The sequence below is a fragment of the Ailuropoda melanoleuca genome, chromosome 6 (genome assembly GCF_002007445.2).
Source record: "Ailuropoda melanoleuca isolate Jingjing chromosome 6, ASM200744v2, whole genome shotgun sequence".
In the NCBI taxonomy this organism is placed as follows: Eukaryota; Metazoa; Chordata; class Mammalia; order Carnivora; family Ursidae; genus Ailuropoda; species Ailuropoda melanoleuca.
Window position 1 is genome coordinate 116,084,608 of NC_048223.1, and position 20,779 is coordinate 116,105,386.

Genomic DNA, 20,779 nt, shown 5'->3' on the forward strand with positions numbered 1-20,779 from the left:
GCCAAATACAGTCAAAACTAGAGGCTCTGACGGCCAGGGTCACCGAGGCAGAGGAACGCGTTAGCGAATTGGAGGATGGGTTAGTAGAAGAAAAAACGAAAATAGAAGCTGGTCTTAAAAAAATCCACGCCCACGAATGTAGATTACGGGAGATTACTGACTCTATGAAACGATCCAATGTCAGAATCATCGGGCAACCCCGAGGGGGTGGAGAAAACAGAGGTCTAGAAGAGATATTTGAACAAATTGTAGCTGAAAACTTCCCTAATCTAGCAAGGGAAACAAGCATTCGTGTCCAAGAGGCAGAGAGGACCCCATCCAAGCTCAACCAGGACAAACCTACGCCACGGCATGTCATAGTGCAATTCGCAAATATTAGATCCAAGGATACAGTATTGAAAGCGGCCAGGGCAAAGAAATTTCTCACGTACCAAGGCAAAGGTATCAGGATTACGTCAGACCTGTCTACAGAGACCTGGAATGAGAGAAAGGCTTGGGGGGGCATTTTTAAAGCTCTTTCAGAGAAAAACATGCAGCCAAGGATCCTTTATCCAGCAAAGCTGTCATTCAGAATTGATGGAGAAATAAAGACGTTCCAAAATCGCCAATCATTAACCAATTTCGTAACCACGAAACCAGCCCTACAGGTGATATTAAGGGGGGTTCTATAAAGGTAAAAAGGCTCCAAGAGTGATACAGAACAGAAAGTCACAATCTATAGAAACAAAGACTTTACTGGCAACATGGCATCATTAAAATCATATCTCTCAATANTCTGTCAATAATCTCTATCAATCTAAATGGCTTAAACTCTCCCATAAAACGCCACAGGGTTGCAGATTGGATAAAAAGACATGACCCATCCATTTGCTGTCTACAAGAGACTCATTTTGAACCCAAAGATGCATTCAGACTTAGAGTAAGGGGATGGAGTACCATCTTCCACGCAAATGGACCTCAAAAGAAAGCTGGAGTAGCAATTCTCATATCAGATAGACTGGATTTTAAACTAGAGGCCATAGAGAGAGATACAGAAGGGCACTATATTATTCTTAAAGGAAGTATTCAACAAGTGGATATGACAATTATTAATATATATGCCCCCAACAGGGGAGCAGCAAGATACACAAGCCAACTCTTAACCAAAATAAAGAGACATATAGATAAGAACACAGTAATAGTAGGGGACCTCAACACCCCACTATCAGAAATAGACAGAACACCCTGGCAAAAACTACGAAAAGAAACAAGGGCTTTGAATGCCATACTCGACGAGTTGGACCTCATAGATATATATAGAACACTACACCCCAGAACCAAAGAATACTCATTCTATTCAAATGCCCATGGAACATTCTCAAGAATAGATCATGCTCTGGGACACAAAACAGGTCTCAGCCAATACCAAAAGATTGAAATTATCCCCTGCATATTCTCAGACCACAACGCTCTGAAATTGGAACTCAACCACAAGGAAAAACCTGGAAGAAACTCAAACACTTGGAGGCTAAGAACCATCCTGCTCAAGAATGACTCGATAAACCAGGAAATCAAAAAACAAATTAAACAATTTATGGAGACCAACGAGAATGAATACACAACGGTCCAAAACCTATGGGATACTGCAAAGGCAGTCCTAAGGGGGAAATACATAGCCATCCAAGCCTCACTCAAAAGAATAGAAAAATCTAAAATGCAGTTTCTATATTCTCACCTCAAGAAACTGGAACAGCAACAGAGGGACAGGCCTAACCCACTGACAAGGAAGGAGTTGACCAAGATTAGAGCAGAAATCAATGAATTAGAGACCAGAACCACAGTAGAGCAGATCAACAGGACTAGAAGCTGGTTCTTTGAGAGAATCCATAAAATTGATAGACCACTGGCAAAACTTGTCCAAAAACAAAGAGAAAGGACTGAGATTATTAAAATTATGACTGAAAAGGGAGAGGTCACGACCAGCACCATTGAAATTGCAAGGATTATTAGAAACTTTTATCAACAGCTATATGCCAAAAAACTAAACAATCTGGAAGAGATGGAGGCCTTCCTGGAAACCTATAAACTACCAAGACTGAAACAGGAAGAAATAGATTTCTTAAATAGGCCAATTAACTATGAAGAAATTGAGTCAGTGATAAACAACCTTCCAAATAATAAAACTCCAGGCCCAGACGGTTTTCCTGGGGAATTCTACCAAACATTCAAAGAAGAAATAATACCTATTCTCCTAAAGCTATTTCAAAAAATAGAAACAGAAGGAAAGCTACCAAACTCATTCTATGAGGCTAATATTACCTTGATCCCCAAACCAGGCAAAGACCCCCTCAAAAAGGAGAATTACAGACCGATTTCTCTAATGAATATGGATGCCAAAATCCTCAACAAGATCCTTGCTAATAGAATCCAACAGTACATTAAAAGGATTATCCATCATGACCAAGTGGGATTCATACCTGGGATGCAAGCATGGTTCAACACTCGCAAATCAATCAATGTGATACATCATATCAACAAGAAAAGACTCAAGAACCATATGATCCTCTCAATTGATGCAGAAAAAGCATTTGACAAAATACAGCATCCTTTCCTGATTAAAACCCTTCAGAGTGTAGGAATAGAGGGTACATTTCTCAATCTCATAAAAGCCATCTATGAAAAGCCTACTGCAAGCATTATTCTCAATGGGGAAAAGCTGGAAGCCTTTCCCTTAAGATCAGGAACACGACAAGGATGCCCACTCTCGCCACTATTATTCAACATAGTACTAGAAGTCCTTGCAACAGCAATCAGAAGACAAAAAGGGATCAAAGGTATCCAAATCGGCAAAGAAGAAGTCAAACTGTCTCTCTTTGCAGATGACATGATACTCTATATGGAAAACCCAAAGGAATCCACTCCCAAACTATTAGAAGTTATAGAACAATTCAGTAAGGTGGCAGGATACAAAATCAATGCCCAGAAATCAGTTGCATTTCTATACACGAATAACGAGACTGAAGAAAGAGAAATTAGGGAATCCATCCCATTTACAATAACACCAAAAACCATGCGTTACCTTGGAATTAACTTAACCAGAGACGTAAAGGACCTATATGCTAGAAACTATAGATCACTTTTGAAAGATATTGAGGAAGACATAAAAAGATGGAAAAATATTCCATGCTCATGGATTGGAAGAATTAACATAGTTAAAATGTCCATACTACCCAGAGCAATCTACACTTTCAATGCTATCCCGATCAAAATACCGAGGACATTTTTCAAAGAACTGGAACAAATAGTCCTTAAATTTGTATGGAACCAGAAAAGGCCCCGAATCTCCAAGGAACTGTTGAAAAGGAAAAACAAAGCTGGGGGCATCACAATGCCGGATTTCGAGCTGTACTACAAAGCTGTGATCACAAAGACAGCATGGTACTGGCACAAAAACAGACACATCGACCAATGGAACAGAATAGAGAACCCAGAAATGGACCCTCGGCTCTTTGGGCAACTAATCTTTGATAAAGCAGGAAAAAACATCCGGTGGAAAAAAGACAGTCTCTTCAATAAATGGTGCTGGGAAAATTGGACAGCTACATGCAAAAGAATGAAACTTGACCACTCTCTCACACCATACACAAAAATAAACTCCAAATGGATGAAAGACCTCAATGTGAGACAGGAATCCATCAAAATTCTAGAGGAGAACATAGGCAACAACTTCTATGACATCGGCCAGAGCAACCTTTTTCACGACACATCTCCAAAGGCAAGAGAAATAAAAGATAAAATGAACTTATGGGACTTTATCAGGATAAAGAGCTTCTGCACAGCCAAGGAAACAGTCAAAAAAACTAAGAGACAGCCCACGGAATGGGAGAATATATTTGCAAAGGACACCACAGATAAAGGACTGGTATCCAAGATCTACAAAGAACTTCTCAAACTCAATACACGAGAAACAAATAAACAAATCATAAAATGGGCAGAAGATATGAACAGACACTTTTCCAATGAAGACATACAAATGGCTAACAGACACATGAAAAAATGTTCAAAATCATTAGCCATCAGGGAAATTCAAATCAAAACCACACTGAGATACCACCTTACGCCAGTTAGAATGGCAAAGATAGACAAGGCAAGAAACAACAATTGTTGGAGAGGATGTGGAGAAAGGGGATCCCTCCTACATTGTTGGTGGGAATGCAAGTTGGTACAGCCACTCTGGAAAACAGTGTGGAGGTCCCTTAAAAAGTTAAAAATTGAACTACCCTATGACCCAGCCATTGCACTACTGGGTGTTTACCCCAAAGATACAGACGTAGTAAAGAGAAGGGCCATATGCACCCCAATGTTCATAGCTGCATTGTCCACAATAGCCAAATCATGGAAGGAGCCGAGATGCCCTTCAACAGATGACTGGATTAAGAAGCTGTGGTCCATATATACAATGGAATATTACTCAGCTATCAGAAAGAACGAATTCTCAACATTTGCTGCAACATGGACGGCACTGGAGGAGATAATGCTAAGTGAAATAAGTCAAGCAGAGAAAGACAATTATCATATGATTTCTCTCATCTATGGAACATAAGAACTAGGAAGATCAGTAGGGGAAGAAAGGGATAAAGAAAGGGGGTAATCAGAAGGGGGATGAAGCATGAGAGACTATGGACTCTGAGAAACAAACTGAGGGCCTCAGAGGGGAGGGGGGTGGGGGAATGGGATAGACCGGTGCTGGGTAGTAAGGAGGACACATATTGCATGGTGCCCTGGGTGTTATACGCAACTAATGAAATCATCGAACTTTACATCGGAAACCGGGGATGTACTGTATGGTGACTAACATAATATAATAAAAAAACATTAAAATAAAAAAAAATTCCCATGATCATGGATTAGAAGATTTAATATTATTAGAATGGTAATGTTTCACAAATATATCTATATATTCTATGCAACCCCTATCAAAAGCTCAATGACTTTCTTTTTTTGCAGAAACAGATAAACCTATCCTAAAATTCATATGAAATTGCAAGGGATCCTGAATACCCAAAACAATCTTGAAAAAGAAGAATTAGAAGACTAACCTTCCCAATTTCCTAACTTTCATAAAACTAAAGTAATACAGTAATTAGTAATCAGTATGGTACTGGCATAAGGATCAACATACAGATCAATAAAATAGAAATAAGAGCTGAGAAATTAAACCATTCATCTATAGTCAACTAATTTTCAAAAGGGGCCAAGACCATTCAAAGAGGAAAGAAAAGTCTCTTCAACAAATGGTGCTGGACGGGGCGCCTGGGTAGCGCAGTCGTTAAGCGTCTGCCTTTGGCTCAGGGCGTGATTCCGACGTTATGGGATCGAGCCCCACATCAGGCTCCTCCTCTGGGAGCCTGCTTCTTCCTCTCCCACTCCCTCTGCTTGTGTTCCCTCTCTAGCTGGCTGTCTCTCTGTCAAGTAAATAAATAAAATCTTTTAAAAAAAATGGTGCTGGGAAAACTGGATATCCACGTGGAAAAGAATGAAGTTGGACCCTTACCTCATACTATATGCAAAAATTAACTCAAAAAGGATCAAATACCTAAGTGTAAGAGCTAAAACTCTTAGAAGAAAGCATTGGAAATGATTTCTTAGATATCATGTCAGAAATATACACAACAAGAGAAAAATAGATAAATTGAACTTCATCAACATTGAAATCTTTTGTGCTTTAAAGGACACTGTCAAGAGAGTGAAAAGACAACTCATAAAATAGAGAAAATTTTTTTATAAATCATGTACCTGATAAGGGCTTAGTACCTAGACTATATAAAACTTTTACAACTAAACAACAAAAAGACAAATAACCCAACTTAAAAATGGGCAAAAATTGAACAGATCTTTTCCAAAGAAGATATACAAATGGCCAATAAGCATATTAAAGGATGCTCAACATCATTAGTCATCAGGAAAATTCAAATTCAAAGTACAATGAGATACCACTTCATACCCACTAGGATTTTTTTTTTAATGGAAAATAACATTTGTTGGCAAAGATGTGGAAAAACTGGAATCCCCTTATATTGCTGGTTAGAATACAAAATGATGCAGATGCTAAGGAATATGGTTTGGCGGTCCCTCCAAAACTTAAAAGTAGTATTACCAAAAGAACCAGCAATTCCACTTCCAAGTATATACATAAGAAAAATGAAAACAGCTGTTCAAGCAAAAACTTGAATAGAAGTCTTTGAATACAAGTATAAGAATATTCATAGCAGTAATATTCACAATAGTCAAAAGGTGCACATAACCCAAATTTCCACCAACAGATGAATGGATAATTACAATGTTGTGTATCCATGCAATGGAATATTATTCAGCCATAAAAAGGAATGGAGTATAATACTTGCTACAACATGGATGAAACTTGGAAACATTATACTGAGTGAATGAAGCCTGACATGGCCCATTTATGTAAGACACGCAGAATAGAGAAAATCATAAAGACAGAAAGCAGATTAGTGGTTTCCAGGGTCTAAGGGGAAGAGGGAGATGGGGACCTGCATAATGGGTATGGGTTTCATTTTGATGTGATGAAAATGTTCTGGAACTAGATACTAGTGAAATGTTCAACATTGTGAATGTACTAAATGCCACTAAATTGTATTCTTCAAAACAGTTAAAATGGGGGCTCCTGGGTGGCTCAGTCAGTTAAAGCAGTTGCCTTCAGCTTGGGTCATGATCTTGCGGTCTTGGGATCGAGCCTTGCATCAGGCTCTCTGCTCAGGAGGGACTCCACTTCTCCCTCTGCCCCTCCTCTGCCATGCTCGTGCTCTCTCTCTCTGTTTTTCTCTCCCTCTCTCTCTCTCTCAAATAAATAAATAAAAATCTTTAAAATAAATAAATAAAATGGTTAAAATGGTAAATTTTATGTTGTGCATATCTTATCATAATAATAATACTAACAATAAAACAAAAGAAGACTGTGAACAACTTTATGTTCATAAATTTGACAACTTCGAAGAAATAGATCAAATCCTCAAATACCACAAGCTACCAAAATTCAATTGTGATGAAACAGACAATGTAAGTAAGCCCTATAACCATCAAAGAAATTGAACTTGTAGTTGAAAAGTTTCTGAAAAAGTAATCGTCATGCTCAGATAGTTTCACTGGATAATCCTACCAAACATAAAGAAAGCTTAACACAAAGAAACACTTCCCAACTCATTTTATGAGGCTAGTATTACCTGATACCAAAATCAAAGAAAATGCACACAGGGTGGGTAATAAATACCCTGTCTCCAAACACTGGGGAACAGTGTTCTGATCACACTGATTGCTGCTTCTGATTACGGAGGTACAGACGCTGAGACGAATAGCCATTGTTGCAAGTCCCTTCCTCCTCTGCCTAATGTGACTTCCAAGGGATTTAAAGGATTAGCACCTTTCCTCCTCCCCCTCCCCATTTTTCTCTTTTTCCATTTTGGAAGCCAGATATTTAAGGACTAAGACATTCTAAAGCAACTACATATACAGGGGAATTTAGAAAGTAACCACATATGCCCAGAAAACAGCACAGGCACAGGGTTAGAAAAGACCTGAAAAGACTTTAGTTTTACACCTCAGGCTGATCTCCAGCAAAGCCCACAACAATCAGAAAACAAACACACACAAAAAACCACAGCAGCAAACTTAGGGGAAGAAGGAGAATATGATTTCCAGATTACTCACTTAATAATCATTAGCCTCAAATATCTAGTAATCATCAAAAAACTACAAGGCATAAAAAGAAACAGGATAGTATGACCCATTCAAATGAAAAAAGTCAACAGAAATCATCCCTAAGAAATACCAGATGGTGGACTTACTAGACAAAGATCTCGGGGTGCCTGAGTGGCTCAGTCAGTTAAGCATCTGACTCTTGATTTCAGCCCAGGTCATGATCTCAGAGTCATGAGATCAAGCCCCTCATCAGGCTCTGCACTGAGCTCAGAATCTGCTTGAGGTTTTCTCTCTCCCCTGTCCCTCTGCCCTTCCCCCCACTCGCACCAAATAAATAAATAAAAACCTTTTTAAAAAATAAAAAATAAATAAAACAACTATCTTAAAGATGCTCAAAGAACTAAAGGAAAATATGGGTGAAGTCAAGAAAATGATGTATAAACAAAATAGAAATATCAGTAAAGAGATAGAAAACATACAAAGAAGCCAAAAAGAAGTTGTGGAGCCATTCTGTGTTTTCTACATGACTTAAAAGACTAATACATTTAAAAAATGTATATTGATTTAAAAGGTAGTATTATTGTAACTTCCACATTCTGTTTTCTTCATGATTTAAGAGCCTAATACATTAAAAATCATTATTTTATGTTTTGGGGCATATGATGGATAAAGATGTAATTTTGTGATATCAAAAACTGAAAGAAGATGGGGATGAGCTACATAGGAGCAGAATTTCTGTATGTTAAAGTTAAGCTGGTATCAATTCAAATGGATAATTTTAGGATGTTAAATGTAATTCTCATGGTAACCACACAAAGACTGTAGCTATAGAGTGTATATAAAAGGAAATGAAAAGAGAATTTAAAACACTTCACTATTAAAAAATCAACTAAACACAAAAGAAGACACTAACACAGGAAATGAGAGACAAAAAAGCTATAAAAATTATGGAGACTAATCAACAAAGTAAGAGAAGTAAGTCCTTCCTTAATAGTAGTTACTTTAAATATAAATGGATTAAACTGTCCAATCAAAAGTCTATGCAGTAACAATGAACAACCCAAAAAAGAAAATTAAGAAAACAATTCCACTTACAATAGTATCAAAAAGGATAAGATATTTCAGAATGAACTTAACCAAGGAGGTAAAAGACTTGTACAATAAAAACTACAAAACATTGCTGAAAGAAATTAATAAGGCATAAATAAATGGAAAGACAGTCCATGTTCATGGATTGGAAGACTTAATATTGTTAAGATTTCATTACTATGCAAAGCAACAGAGATTTAATGTAATCTCTATTGAAATCCCCTTTTTACAGAAATTAAAAAATCCACCATAAAATTTATACAGTATCTCAAGGAACCATGAATAGCCAATACAACTGTGAAAAAAAGAATAAAACTGGAAGACTCACACTTCACAATTTCAAAACTGACCACAAAGCTACAGTAATCAGAACAATATGGTACTGGTATAAAGACAGACATACAAACCAATGGAATATACTAGAGAACCCCAAAATAAACTCTTGCATATGTGGAAAAATTATTTTTGACTTTGGAGCCAAGACCATTCAATGGAAAAAGGACAGTCTTTTCAACAAATGATGCTAGAAAAACAGGATCTCTACTTGCAAAAGAACCAAGTTGGACCCTTATCTAACATAATATACAAAAATCAACTCAAAATGGATGAAAGACCTAATGTAAGATGTGCAACTATAAAACTCTTAGAAGAAAACATAGGGCACAAGCTTCATGTCATTGGATTTGGCAATGATTTCTTGCATATGACACCAAAGGAACAGGCAACAAAAGTAAAAATAGACAAATTAGAATTATGAAAATTAGGCACTTTGTGCATCAAAAGACATAATAAAGTGAAATGGCTACCCAAGGATGGGAGAAAATATGTGTAAATCATATGTTCTAATAAGGGATTAATATCTAGATTATACAGAGAACTTCTAAAAATCAAAGACAACAGCAACAAAAAACAATTTTAAAAATGGGCAAAGGATTTGAATAGACATTTCTTCAAAGAGGATATGCAAATGGATGATAAGCACATAAAAAGATGCCCAACATCACTATTAGGGAAATGCAAATCAAAACCACAATAAAATATCACCTTACACCCAATGGGATGGCTACTTAAAAAAAAAAAAAGTGTTGGTGACGAGGTATATAAATTGGAACCTTGTGAACTGTTACTGATAATGTAAAATGGTGTAGCTGCTGTGGAAAACAGAATGATGGCCCCTCAAAAAAATCAAAATGAGAATTAGCATATTATCCAGCAATTCCACTTCTGAGCATGCCCAAAAGCAGCATCTTTCTGAGATCTCTGTACACCTATGTTCTTAGCAGCATTATTTACAATAGCTAAAAGGTGGAAGCAAACCCAGTGTCCACCAACGGATGAATGGATTAACAAAATGTGGTCTACATATACAATGGAATATTATTCAGCCTTAAAAAGGAAGAAAATTCTGACAATGCTACAATATAGAACCTTGGGGACATCATGCTAACTGAAATAAGCCAGTCACAAAAAGACAAATTCTGTATGATTACCTATATGAGGTACCTGGGTAATCAAATTCATAGAGACAGAAAGTGGAATGGTGCTTTCCAGGGGCTAGAGGAGAAAGGAATGAGGAGTTCCTGTTTCACAGGTATAGGGTTTCAGTTTTATAAGATAAAAAGAGTTCTGGGGATGGATAGTGCTCATGGTTGCAGAACAATATGAATGTATTTAATACCACTGAACTGCACACATAAAAACTGTTAAGATGGTAAATTTTATGTGTATTTTTACAGAATTAAAAAATATCCACTGCCTCCCCAAATAAAAACAATAATGACAATGCTAAATGTTGGCAAAGACGCAGAGAAACCAGATCACTCATACATGGCTTGTGGAAATGTACAATGGAACAGTGACTCTGGACAACAGTTTGGCCATTTCTTAGAACACTTAACATGTAACTATCATACAACCAGCAGTTACACTTGTAGGTATTTTTATCCCAGAGACATGAAAACTTATGTTCACACAAACACCTGCACACAAATGTTCACAGCAGCCACATTCATAATAGCTACAAACTGGAAACAACCCACATGTCCTTCCACAAGTGAGTGATGAAGTACACTGTGGTACATCCATGCCGTGGGATACTGCTCCTCAGTGAACACAAACCCTTCATACACACAACTTCGATGAAACTGCAGGGAACTGCGCTATGTGAACAAAGCCGATCCTAAAGGGTTACATATGTATAATTCCATGTATGTAGCACCCTCGAAATGACAAAGTTATAGAAATGGAGAGTAGAACAATGGTTGCCAGGGGTTGGCGGTTGGTGGAAGAGGAATATGGCTACACAAGGCAGCAGAAGAGGTCCTTGTGGTGTTGGAGCTATCCTACATCTTGGCTTTAGGGATGACTATGCGGATATTATACTATCGCTTTGCTAGATAGTACCACTGAGGGAAACCGGATAAAGGATACAGGGGATCTCTCAAAGTTATTTTTTGCAACTGCATGTCAATCTACATTTATCCCAAAATAAAAAGTGTAATTAAAAATGTATAGTTATTTTTATTTTAATATTCATATTAACATGTAGTGTTTTTGTATTGTTATTTTTAGTGAAGTGAAATAAATATATTTTTTAAAAGATTTTATTTGAGAGAGAGAGAGCACAGAAGTGGGGGGAGGGGCAGAGGGACAAGCAGACTCCCCCCTGAGCTCAGAGCCCAAAGCAGGGCTGGACCCCAGGACCCCGAAACCATAACCTGAGCTAAAGTCAGACACTTAACCGACTGAGCCACCCATGCACCCCAGTGAAATAAATATTTTATTTAAAAAAAATTTTTAAGTAGGGTCCACATGTGGGGCTTGAACTCAGGACCCTGAGATCAAGACCTGAGCTGAGAATATGGGTCAGATGCTTAACCAACTGAGCCACCCAGGAGCCTCTAAAATAAATCTTTTAAATTTCAGTTTTAATTTCTAATAGAGTAAACGTTAACAGAACACACTTAGAGAAAAGCTTGGGTTCCTCAATAATCTTTAAAATGGGGTCCTTGGACTGAACCGTGTGAGAACTGCTCCTCTGCCCCATGGCCAATATATTTAGTTATTTCTCCATTCATAGCAAGGCATGAGCCACTGCATTTAACTTGGAACCGAGGTGACTTCAAAGAATCAAGCAATGTGCAAAGTCTTTTCAAATTTATCAAGGGAGCAGTTGCCTACAGTAAGTCAACCAAGGCACCGTTTCCAAAGTGTGTACGATACACAGGAATCTCACCTAGAGTAGACAAGGAATAGAAAAGGTCATAAATTTCAACCAGGATACACTTTTCATGATGACAGTACTGTCTTGAAGTTTACTTCTTAGCCTAACAGGTCTTTCAGTAGTAATTCATGGTAGGGAAAGCTCATGGTATTTTCAGCAGTCTCTAGTATGAGAAGTAAGAAGCAAGGAACCCTAGGAATGGTAGCAACTCTAGCAAAAACCCAGTGTGGTGCACGCAGTGCCTAGAACAGAACATCTCTGCGCAGACGATTCTGTTAGAGACCTTGGCTTCTAATTTCAAAAAAAGGAGAAAAGAATAACTAACGCTGAACTAGCATAGGAATCTGATTTGGAAGAAACGAAAACACATTTTTATGCAAAATTGTCAAGGCCTACTGCCATTGTTCATATTATGTTAATACACTATTACCATGCATATTCAAAATGAAATTTACTGTTCTTATGGCCCCGAAGACTTTGGTATATATCTAGGTAACTCTTGCCTTTTCAATAGGTTTTGTACCGAAAGGGCAAGTCACTCAACTTAAGCTTCTGTGAAAGCTAACAATCCGTAGTAAGGAATCAGCCTGCTTCTACAAAACGTTCCATGCTCTATTTTTTTTTTTTTTAAAGATTTTATTTTTTTATTTATTTATTTGACAGAGATAGAGACAGCCAGAGAGAGAGGGAACACAAGCAGGGGGAGTGGGAGAGGAAGAAGCAGGCTCATAGCGGAGGAGCCTGATGTGGGGCTCGATCCCATAACGCCGGGATCACGCCCTGAGCCGAAGGCAGACGCTTAACCGCTGTGCCACCCAGGCGCCCCCATGCTCTATTTTAAAGCAGCACTCTTGGGGCACCTGTGTAACTTAGTCAGAAGAGTGTGTGATCTTGATCCTGTGGTCGTGAGTTCAAGCCCCACATTAGGAATAGAGATTACCTAAATAAAATTTTTAAAAAATAAAAGTTAAATTAAAAAATAATAAAATAGCACTTTTTTACTAATGTCTGCATGGCATTTCTCTCAATTGAACTGTAGGTAAAGTATAATGGTATTTCATGGGTTTGTTTTTTTTTCAGGGCTTTTTTTTAATGATTTTTTTTATCTTTAGAGAGAGAGAGAAAATCCTCAAGCAGACTCCCCACTGAGCATGGAGCCCATCGGGGAGGCTTGTTCCCAGAGCCCTGAAATCATGACCTGAGCCAAAATCAAGAGTCGAATGCTTAACCAACTGAGACACCCAGGCGCCCCCCCTTTTTTTTTCAGGTTTAAATGATCACCAAACACTATTAGCTTTTACATTGCTCCTAACCTCAAAAAAGGGTCAGATAGGCACTAATGACAAATTTCAGCTCTCCCTCCAAAAGAATTCTTTTCCCTCTCAGTCACTGTGGCCCCATCAAATTATCCACATAACGTCTCTCACTGGCCTCTTAACTAAACTTTGTGTTCTCAACAAAATCAGCTGATTAAAAATAAATCCACTTCTTGACTATCTCCTGTTGAATACCTGCTGGGTTATAGCACATCATAGCATCTCATTTAATGCTCAGAACAAACCTGTAGAGTGAGGGGGGAAATAAATCTGACGACATTTCTGCTATGAATAAAACTATATGATTTACTGGTAAAAGCGAGAACGTTTATGCTATAGTAAAAACAAAACAAACCCCACAACTTTCTTGACCACACATTTTAAGTATCATTAGTAAAAAAAACTCAACACACTGAAGATCTTGAGTGCTGTGTTCCCTGCTCAACTAACCCAGAATTCCCATTGAGGATCTTCTCACACGTGTGAAGAAATTGAACATGAGAGAAATAACCTCCATCTGGAGGACGCTATTGAACAGCTCATCCCAAATTCCAGGCTGGACACTCTGCTGTAATGGTCAGAGCCTGACTTTGGGTCAGAAAGCCCTCCTTCAACTGTCAGCACTGTTCTTTACTAGCTTACCTCCCTCAGTCACAATCACCTTCCTATAAAGTGGAGATCATCATGTTTGTTGGAAGGCTGAAATGAGACACTGTAAGATGCTATAACCAAGCAGGTGTTCCACAAATACTATCTATCTTTATCATATCCTCTTGTATAACTCATAGGTATCTGTGAGAAAGAGAATATAAGATCAACAGGCTTTAAGTTAAGTAACTGAGGAATTCACTAGATAGAATTACCCACAGAGGAAGACGACTTTGTGAACACCAGGGGGGAAGTTATCACTAATGTGATATCAATTCTTCTGCAATTCAGGGATTCTTACCCCACTTCTCATTTAAAACTTTTACTGACTCGCACTCTATCGTTGTCTGTAGCCCACCATTGTCTACTCTGTTCAACATCCACCCCTTCTACTCTGTTCTGTAATGTTGTGGCTAGGAGTCTATATACTATATTTTTCTATTAGCTTCTCCTGCTAAGAGATATTGGCAGGAGAGCAGAAGTCAGAGGAGAGAGAAAAGTGCTGTCTGTCTATCTCTCTCTCTCTCTCATTCTCCCACTCTCTCTCTCTTGCTGTTAATCTCTCCCTGCTTCTGACACCAATTCTAGAAGTGTCTCCTTTGGCAATCCTAGCTCCTACACCAAGGCCCCTTCTCCATCTTATTCTGTGGTCCCACCACCTGCCAATGGGTCCTTCTGGGCACTCCTGGGTTCTACTAACACCAGCAGTCCTATGGGGTGGAAACTGCTAACTCCAGTACCAGTATCAGGTTATCTCAATGGATACCCATTGCTTTCTCAGCCGTCCAGTATGTGCATAACCAATTTCCTGTATTAAACTCCTTCTGTTGAAATACACAGAGAGTGATCTGTAAAAGTCCCAACCCCTGCATGATCTGATCCCTACCTACCTTCCAAGCCTCATCCAGTGACCCTAGTTCTCTGACTCTCCCAGGTGGTTTTTTTTTTTTTAAGATTTTATTTATTTATTTGACAGAGAGAAACAACAAAAGAGGGAACACAAGCAAGGGGAGCGTGAGAGGGAGAAGCAGGCTTCCCTCAGAGCAGGGAGCCCGATGTGGGGCTCGATCCCAAGACCCTGGGATCATGACCTGAACTGAAGGCAGACGCTTAACGGCTGAGCCACCCAGGCGCCCCTCCCAGGTATTTTTACTTCCCCAAATACGCCAATCTCCATCTTGCCTCATTATGTTCATGCCTGGTTCCTTCTACAGGAAATTTTCTTCCTTACACCATTCACCCAGGCAATTTTTATTCACCCTTTAGGTGTCAGCTTCAATGTCACTTTCTCAGAGAGAAACAGCTGCGCTGTTATTGACTACGACCCTTCCTAGACCATGGCCTAGCTGCTGAGCACCCCCTCAGGCCTCTTCTGGGAAGAACCAGAAATGGGGCCGGGCCCAGAGAGACTGCTGGGCCAGGAAGCCTGTAACAGCCACCGGGGCAGCCCTGGGCTTAGTCCCCAAATCAGGCCTTTCACAACAGAAAAGATCTTGACAACAGGGCTCTTCTCCAGGCTCCTCTCTCCCAGAGTCCTTATAACAAAATCACAGGCTTACCTTTTATTGTCCTGTTTCCTTCTAAGATCCAGTCAGAAGAGCAGGAATCTAACGATTATTGCCCCAACTGCTTCACTTCACTTAGAGGAACAAATTTAATAACTCAAAACACACTTCTGGCCAAGTTTCACTGAGTGTAACAGAGTTATTTCTGATTCATTACATGTTTTCAACCACAACATGTAAGGTCGGGTAGAATCTGTAAAACATCAACTAGAAAAAAAAAATGAGTGAGTTTAGCAAGGGTCCAAGACACAAGGTCGATATACAATAATCAACCATCTCTATAGACTAGTAACAAATCATCAGAAGTTGAATTTTTTTTTGAGAGAGAGAGAGAGTGTGTGTGTGAGAGTGAGCAGGGGGGAGGGGCAGAGAGGGAGAGAATCCCAAGCAGATTCTTTGCTGAGTGCAGAGCCCAACACAAGGCTCGATCCCATGACCCTTAGAACATGACCTGAGCTGAAATCAAGAGTCAGATGCTTAACTGACTGGGCCACCCAGGAGCCCCAAACTAAATCAATTTTCAAAATTATGTTCACCTAGGGTTTTTTTTTTCCTTACTTTTTAAAATGTTGCTGGTAGAAAATTCTAAATTCTATGTGTGGCTCCCATGGGCGGGTCTCATTGTGTTTCTGTTGCACAGCACTCTGCTAAAGGCTCAGAAGCCTAGAAGTCACAGATGGGAGGTGCTACCAGAATTCAGAAAGGAATGACCAACAGCATGTGATCTTCAGAAGATTGTGAGCTCCTTCAAGTAAGAAATGTTAGGTCTTTGTCAAAGAGTTCCATATCTTCTTTTCATTCTTTCGTTGCTGGTATTCCCCTGGGAGCTGTCCTAAGCCATCTTTTAGATCTACCCTAGATCCCAGAGCTTTTTGTTAACACCACAGACACCTCAATCTCAAATATCTCAAATTAAACTCACTGTCCTGCTCCCAGACCCACTTCAGTGAACATTGGCATCAAGGAGCCACAAAACCAGAAGGTCTCCGATGGCAGAGCTTCTGCCCAGTCACTAGAAATGCACTTTCACATCCCACTGCCTTTCCAACCAAGCCTCTTTTCCCCCCTCCCCCGCAACTTGTTGCCCAAAGTCCCACACAACTGCCAGTGATCCAAACCAAACCTTACTGGTTGCTCTTTGGGCTAAATCAGTTAGCCTTATAATGAACCTCTGAAACGGGTATTCTGAAGCTGAATTATACAAACTCTTGCCTCCCTCTTTTGTTAAAAGGTCTCTTTCAGAAGGGGCCCTGCTTACTTTTCTTACTCATGTACCCGTCTCCTAGAGCCGCAGAGCTGGTTCTCTGCTAATGATAGCACGTGCTTAGCACCTCACTTAGGCAAGGTGGTCTGATGGAGAGTGTCCATCACACAGCTCCCCGCATACCTGTTAGAAAAGGAAACTTAGAAATAGCACAGAAAAAGGCTACGCACAAGATTATGTGTCCAATGACAAGACCTATAGAGGGTTTGTTTACTTTTGAAAAACATACCCCTTGGGAACTAAGCTCATCGTTTCCCCCTTATCTCTCCTACACGTGTATCACCTCAACTGCTATCCCAGTCATTCATTTTTCCATTAATTCAACAAATATTTGTAGAATACCTCCAAGACAGCCATGAAGGGGATAGATCAAGTCCCTCGTCTCCCTTGCCGGGAGAGGGGGGAGAGACAAAAGAACATTAAAGAAACAGCAGCAAGAATTGTGGCGAGAATCAAAAGTAGCACATGTGACGCTAAGCAGGTGATTGCATTAGACGGTGCCTTTAGGAAGAACGCTTCTGAGGGGGTGATGTCCACACTGAAGCCTAAATGATAAGGAACGACATGGGTGAAGATCAAGGGAAATTATTTCAAGTCAAGTGAGTCGTTAGTACAAAGGCCCTAAGAGCAATAAGCTTACAATATTACCCCACACTTCCTTGTTTCCATGTTTCAATTGTTTTCTGAAAATTCGACTGAATTTTCCAAGGCCTGGGTGTTCCAGCAATACCCATCACACACATTACCTACAACAGCAAGAAACAGTGGTACAGGAGAAAGAAGTTGGGACTTAGAAGAATCACGACTTCATCCTTTCACCTACTATTTATTGAGCATTTGCCTAAGAGCTGACACTATTCTCACTCAGACAACAACAAGAAATAAGACAGAGGACATCAAATAAGCAGTTACAAATCCATGAAATTAATGTCAGCAGGAGCTGAAACCGAGTACCTCCAGGTACCCCGGCGCCCAGAGCACACGCACCTGACTCAGGTCTGGGAAGTGAGGGAAGACTTCCTGAAGCGTTCATTGTTCCACAAAGATGTAATGACAAGTAGGATGGAAATCAAGGAGGGAAGGGGGAAGGGGTGGGGAGAGGAAACAAAAGAGCATTCTGGGCAGAAGGAACATCACTGGCATGGGCCCAAGGTGAGAAAGGGCAGAGAACAATGGAGGAGCGTATGGCCAGAGTACACAGCATCAGGAGAGGAAGAGAAGAATAGGGCTGGGGAGGGTAGCAAGCACTGGGTTTTGAAGGCCTTATTAGATGTTAAAATTTATCCTGAAAACAATGGGGAGCTATGGAAGAGCTTAAGGAGGGGAGTGATATGACAAGATTTACACTCTAGAAACACCTCTGGCTTTTGGAAAGGCTATTATCCTCCAGAACTAGAAATAGGGGACCATCTAGGATTTGTAGCAATCCAAGGGGAAAATGATGACCTGAGGTAAGATAATAGCAGGGAGGATGGAAAGATGGACTGAAAAGATAGATAGGAGATAGAATTAACAATATTTGGTAACACAGTACATATGAGAAGTGAGTAGAGATGGGGAGATCAGAGAAGAACTTCAGGTTTCTGGCATGAACAATCAGGTGGACTAGTAGTGCCATTTCCCAAGAGAAGAAGTACAAAACGAAAATAAACTTTTAGGGACAAAGGAAGTTAAATTAGAATGAAGAGTCTAAAGTACCAGGGAGCCCAGGGAGCTTAGCAGGTCGAGCATCTGACTCTTGATCTCAGGTTTCCATCTCAGGGTCACGAGTTTAAGCCCCAAGTTGGGTTCCACATATGGAGCCTACTTTAAAAAAAGAGAGAAAGAGAGACAGTCTGAAGTACCTTTGAGGACTCGAAATGAAGCTACCAGATGTCAGCTGGACTCGGGTTGGAGCCCGAGAGAAAGGCTTGGCCCAACAGAACTAGAAACAGAGATCCATTTAAGAGACATCAACTCATTTGAATGTGGATTCAAAGCAACTGTAAAAAGGTATCGTTGAGACAAACATAGAGATTTAGGAAGGGTTAGATGACATGAAGTAATTACATATTTTGCTTGGGTATAAAAATGGCATGGTGGCTATAATTTTCAAAAGCCCAGATGTATACTGACATATTTACAAGTGAAATGATAAGATGCACAAGATGTTGGTGGTGTTGCAGCTGAGTGATGGGGTCCACGGGCATTAAACTATGATCTCTACTTTTGTTTGTGTGTCAAAACATCTGTAATATCTTTTCTATGAAGTCATCTACCTCTAGAGGCAACAGTGAGACATGGACAGGATTGCTCTAGGATGAGAGGAAATGGGAAGAAAGAGGGAAGTGAGGTCAGGGGAGGCCAGCATCCTGAGGAAACTCATTATTTAAGGAAAAACTCAGGAAGAGGAGTCACTGCAGAAACTTGAAGACACTTCTGGAGAGGAGGAGAAAACCAATGAGGACCTGAGGAGAAGCCGAGGGGAGAGCGGCAGGAAGGCAGGAGTTGCCACCAGTGTCCACAGTACCAAGAGCTAGAGTAGAAACTCGGAACAGGACTCACGGCGTGTAGCAACCAGAAGGTACTGCGACTCTTCCGAAGTCAGTCAGCACAGCGGTGGACACCAACCCTGGATTTCCGAGGGCTGAAGAATGAATGCGATGTGAGGAGATGGGAAATGGGGGTACAGCCCACTCTCAAATGGTTGAGCCCTGAAGGGCAAGAGAAAAGGGTTGTAGCTAAAACCCTCTGGGACTGGGGTGCCTGGGTGGCTCAGTCAGTTAAGCATCTGCCTTCTGCTCAGGTCATGATCCCAGGGTTCTGGGATCGAGTCCAGCGTTGGGTTCCCTGCTCAGCAGGGAGTCTGCTTCTCCCTCTCCCTCTACCCCTTCCCCCTGCTCATTCCCTCCCTCTCTTCCTCTCTCTCTCAAATAAATAAAAAAAATCTTTTAAAAAAACACCTCTGGGACTGACAAAGGGCTTTTGATTAAGATGGGAAAGACTAGAACCTGGTTCAAGGAAGGAAGGGGTGGCCTCAGTCACTCACTAATCTGGAACTTGGGCAGGTCGCATTTATAAAATGGGATAATAATTAGGACAAGCCTTCAGAATTCAAACAAAATAGCCGATGTGAAGGCCTTCGGTAAAGTATCACGTGTTATGTGCATTACTGTTATTAACTAGGTAAATGATTACTCTGACATTTACAAAATCCAAGCAGCCTTCCCCTTGTGCTTGTTTCGTCTCCATAACCAGAGAACCTTCTATCTTCACTGGCAGAGAGGAAAAGAGAGAGATCAGACCAAAATCACTAGTGAGGAAAATCAGAACATACACGTGCCATTTTTCTGCTGGGCACGGAGGAGGGTGGTGGTTTATTCTGCAAAGCAAACGAATCAGCAACCATTTTTTATTCATGGTAAACAGGAAAAATACTTAAAGCCTAGCAATATGTAGCCAACAGATTGTACATATTACAAAGGCACATGTAATAATAAAGGAAGTAGAGTTCTATATAAATTAAATCATGAAAATGGTATTCCAGAAAGCCATTAGCCAGAAACTATGATGCTAGGAACAGCAGCACTTTCAATGTAAGCAAAGACCTTTGCTTTTAAAATCCTTAATGAGGATAAGTCCAAAAAACAGTACTAAAAGCTACAGGAAAGTCTTGAAAATCAAACTGTCAAAAAAAAAAAAAAAACAAAACCCACCCACAAATCCAGGCTGCATCAATGTCCATAATGGACCCTGCAGTCAATACCACGCATGTTCATTAAATGGCTGCAAACCACCGCTAAGTGGATACATACAGTCCATTTTGCGTGTTTATTCTGGTGTGCAGGTTTTTTTTTTTCTTGTTTAAATGAAAAGCCTATTGCTAGCACTAAAGAAGTTCAAAATTCTAGATTCTGGCTTAAAACTACAGCCAGTGGAGAGTTCCCGTGGAGCTCCCAACTGTCTCTTGCCCCAGGCTTTTCTCCCCACTCCCCCG

General features: G+C 40.1%; 1 long non-coding RNA gene across 1 annotated transcript in view; it reads right to left on the reverse strand.

Annotated features, from left to right (window-relative positions):
* LOC117802606 overlaps window positions 1-15,702 on the reverse strand; it is a 24,091-nt gene extending 8,389 nt beyond the window's left edge. Inside the window, exon 1 of the long non-coding RNA XR_004625965.1 lies at window positions 15,534-15,702. This is a non-coding gene — a long non-coding RNA (uncharacterized LOC117802606). The remainder of the gene's footprint in view (window positions 1-15,533) is intronic.
* Between the last annotated feature and the right edge of the window lie 5,077 nt (window positions 15,703-20,779).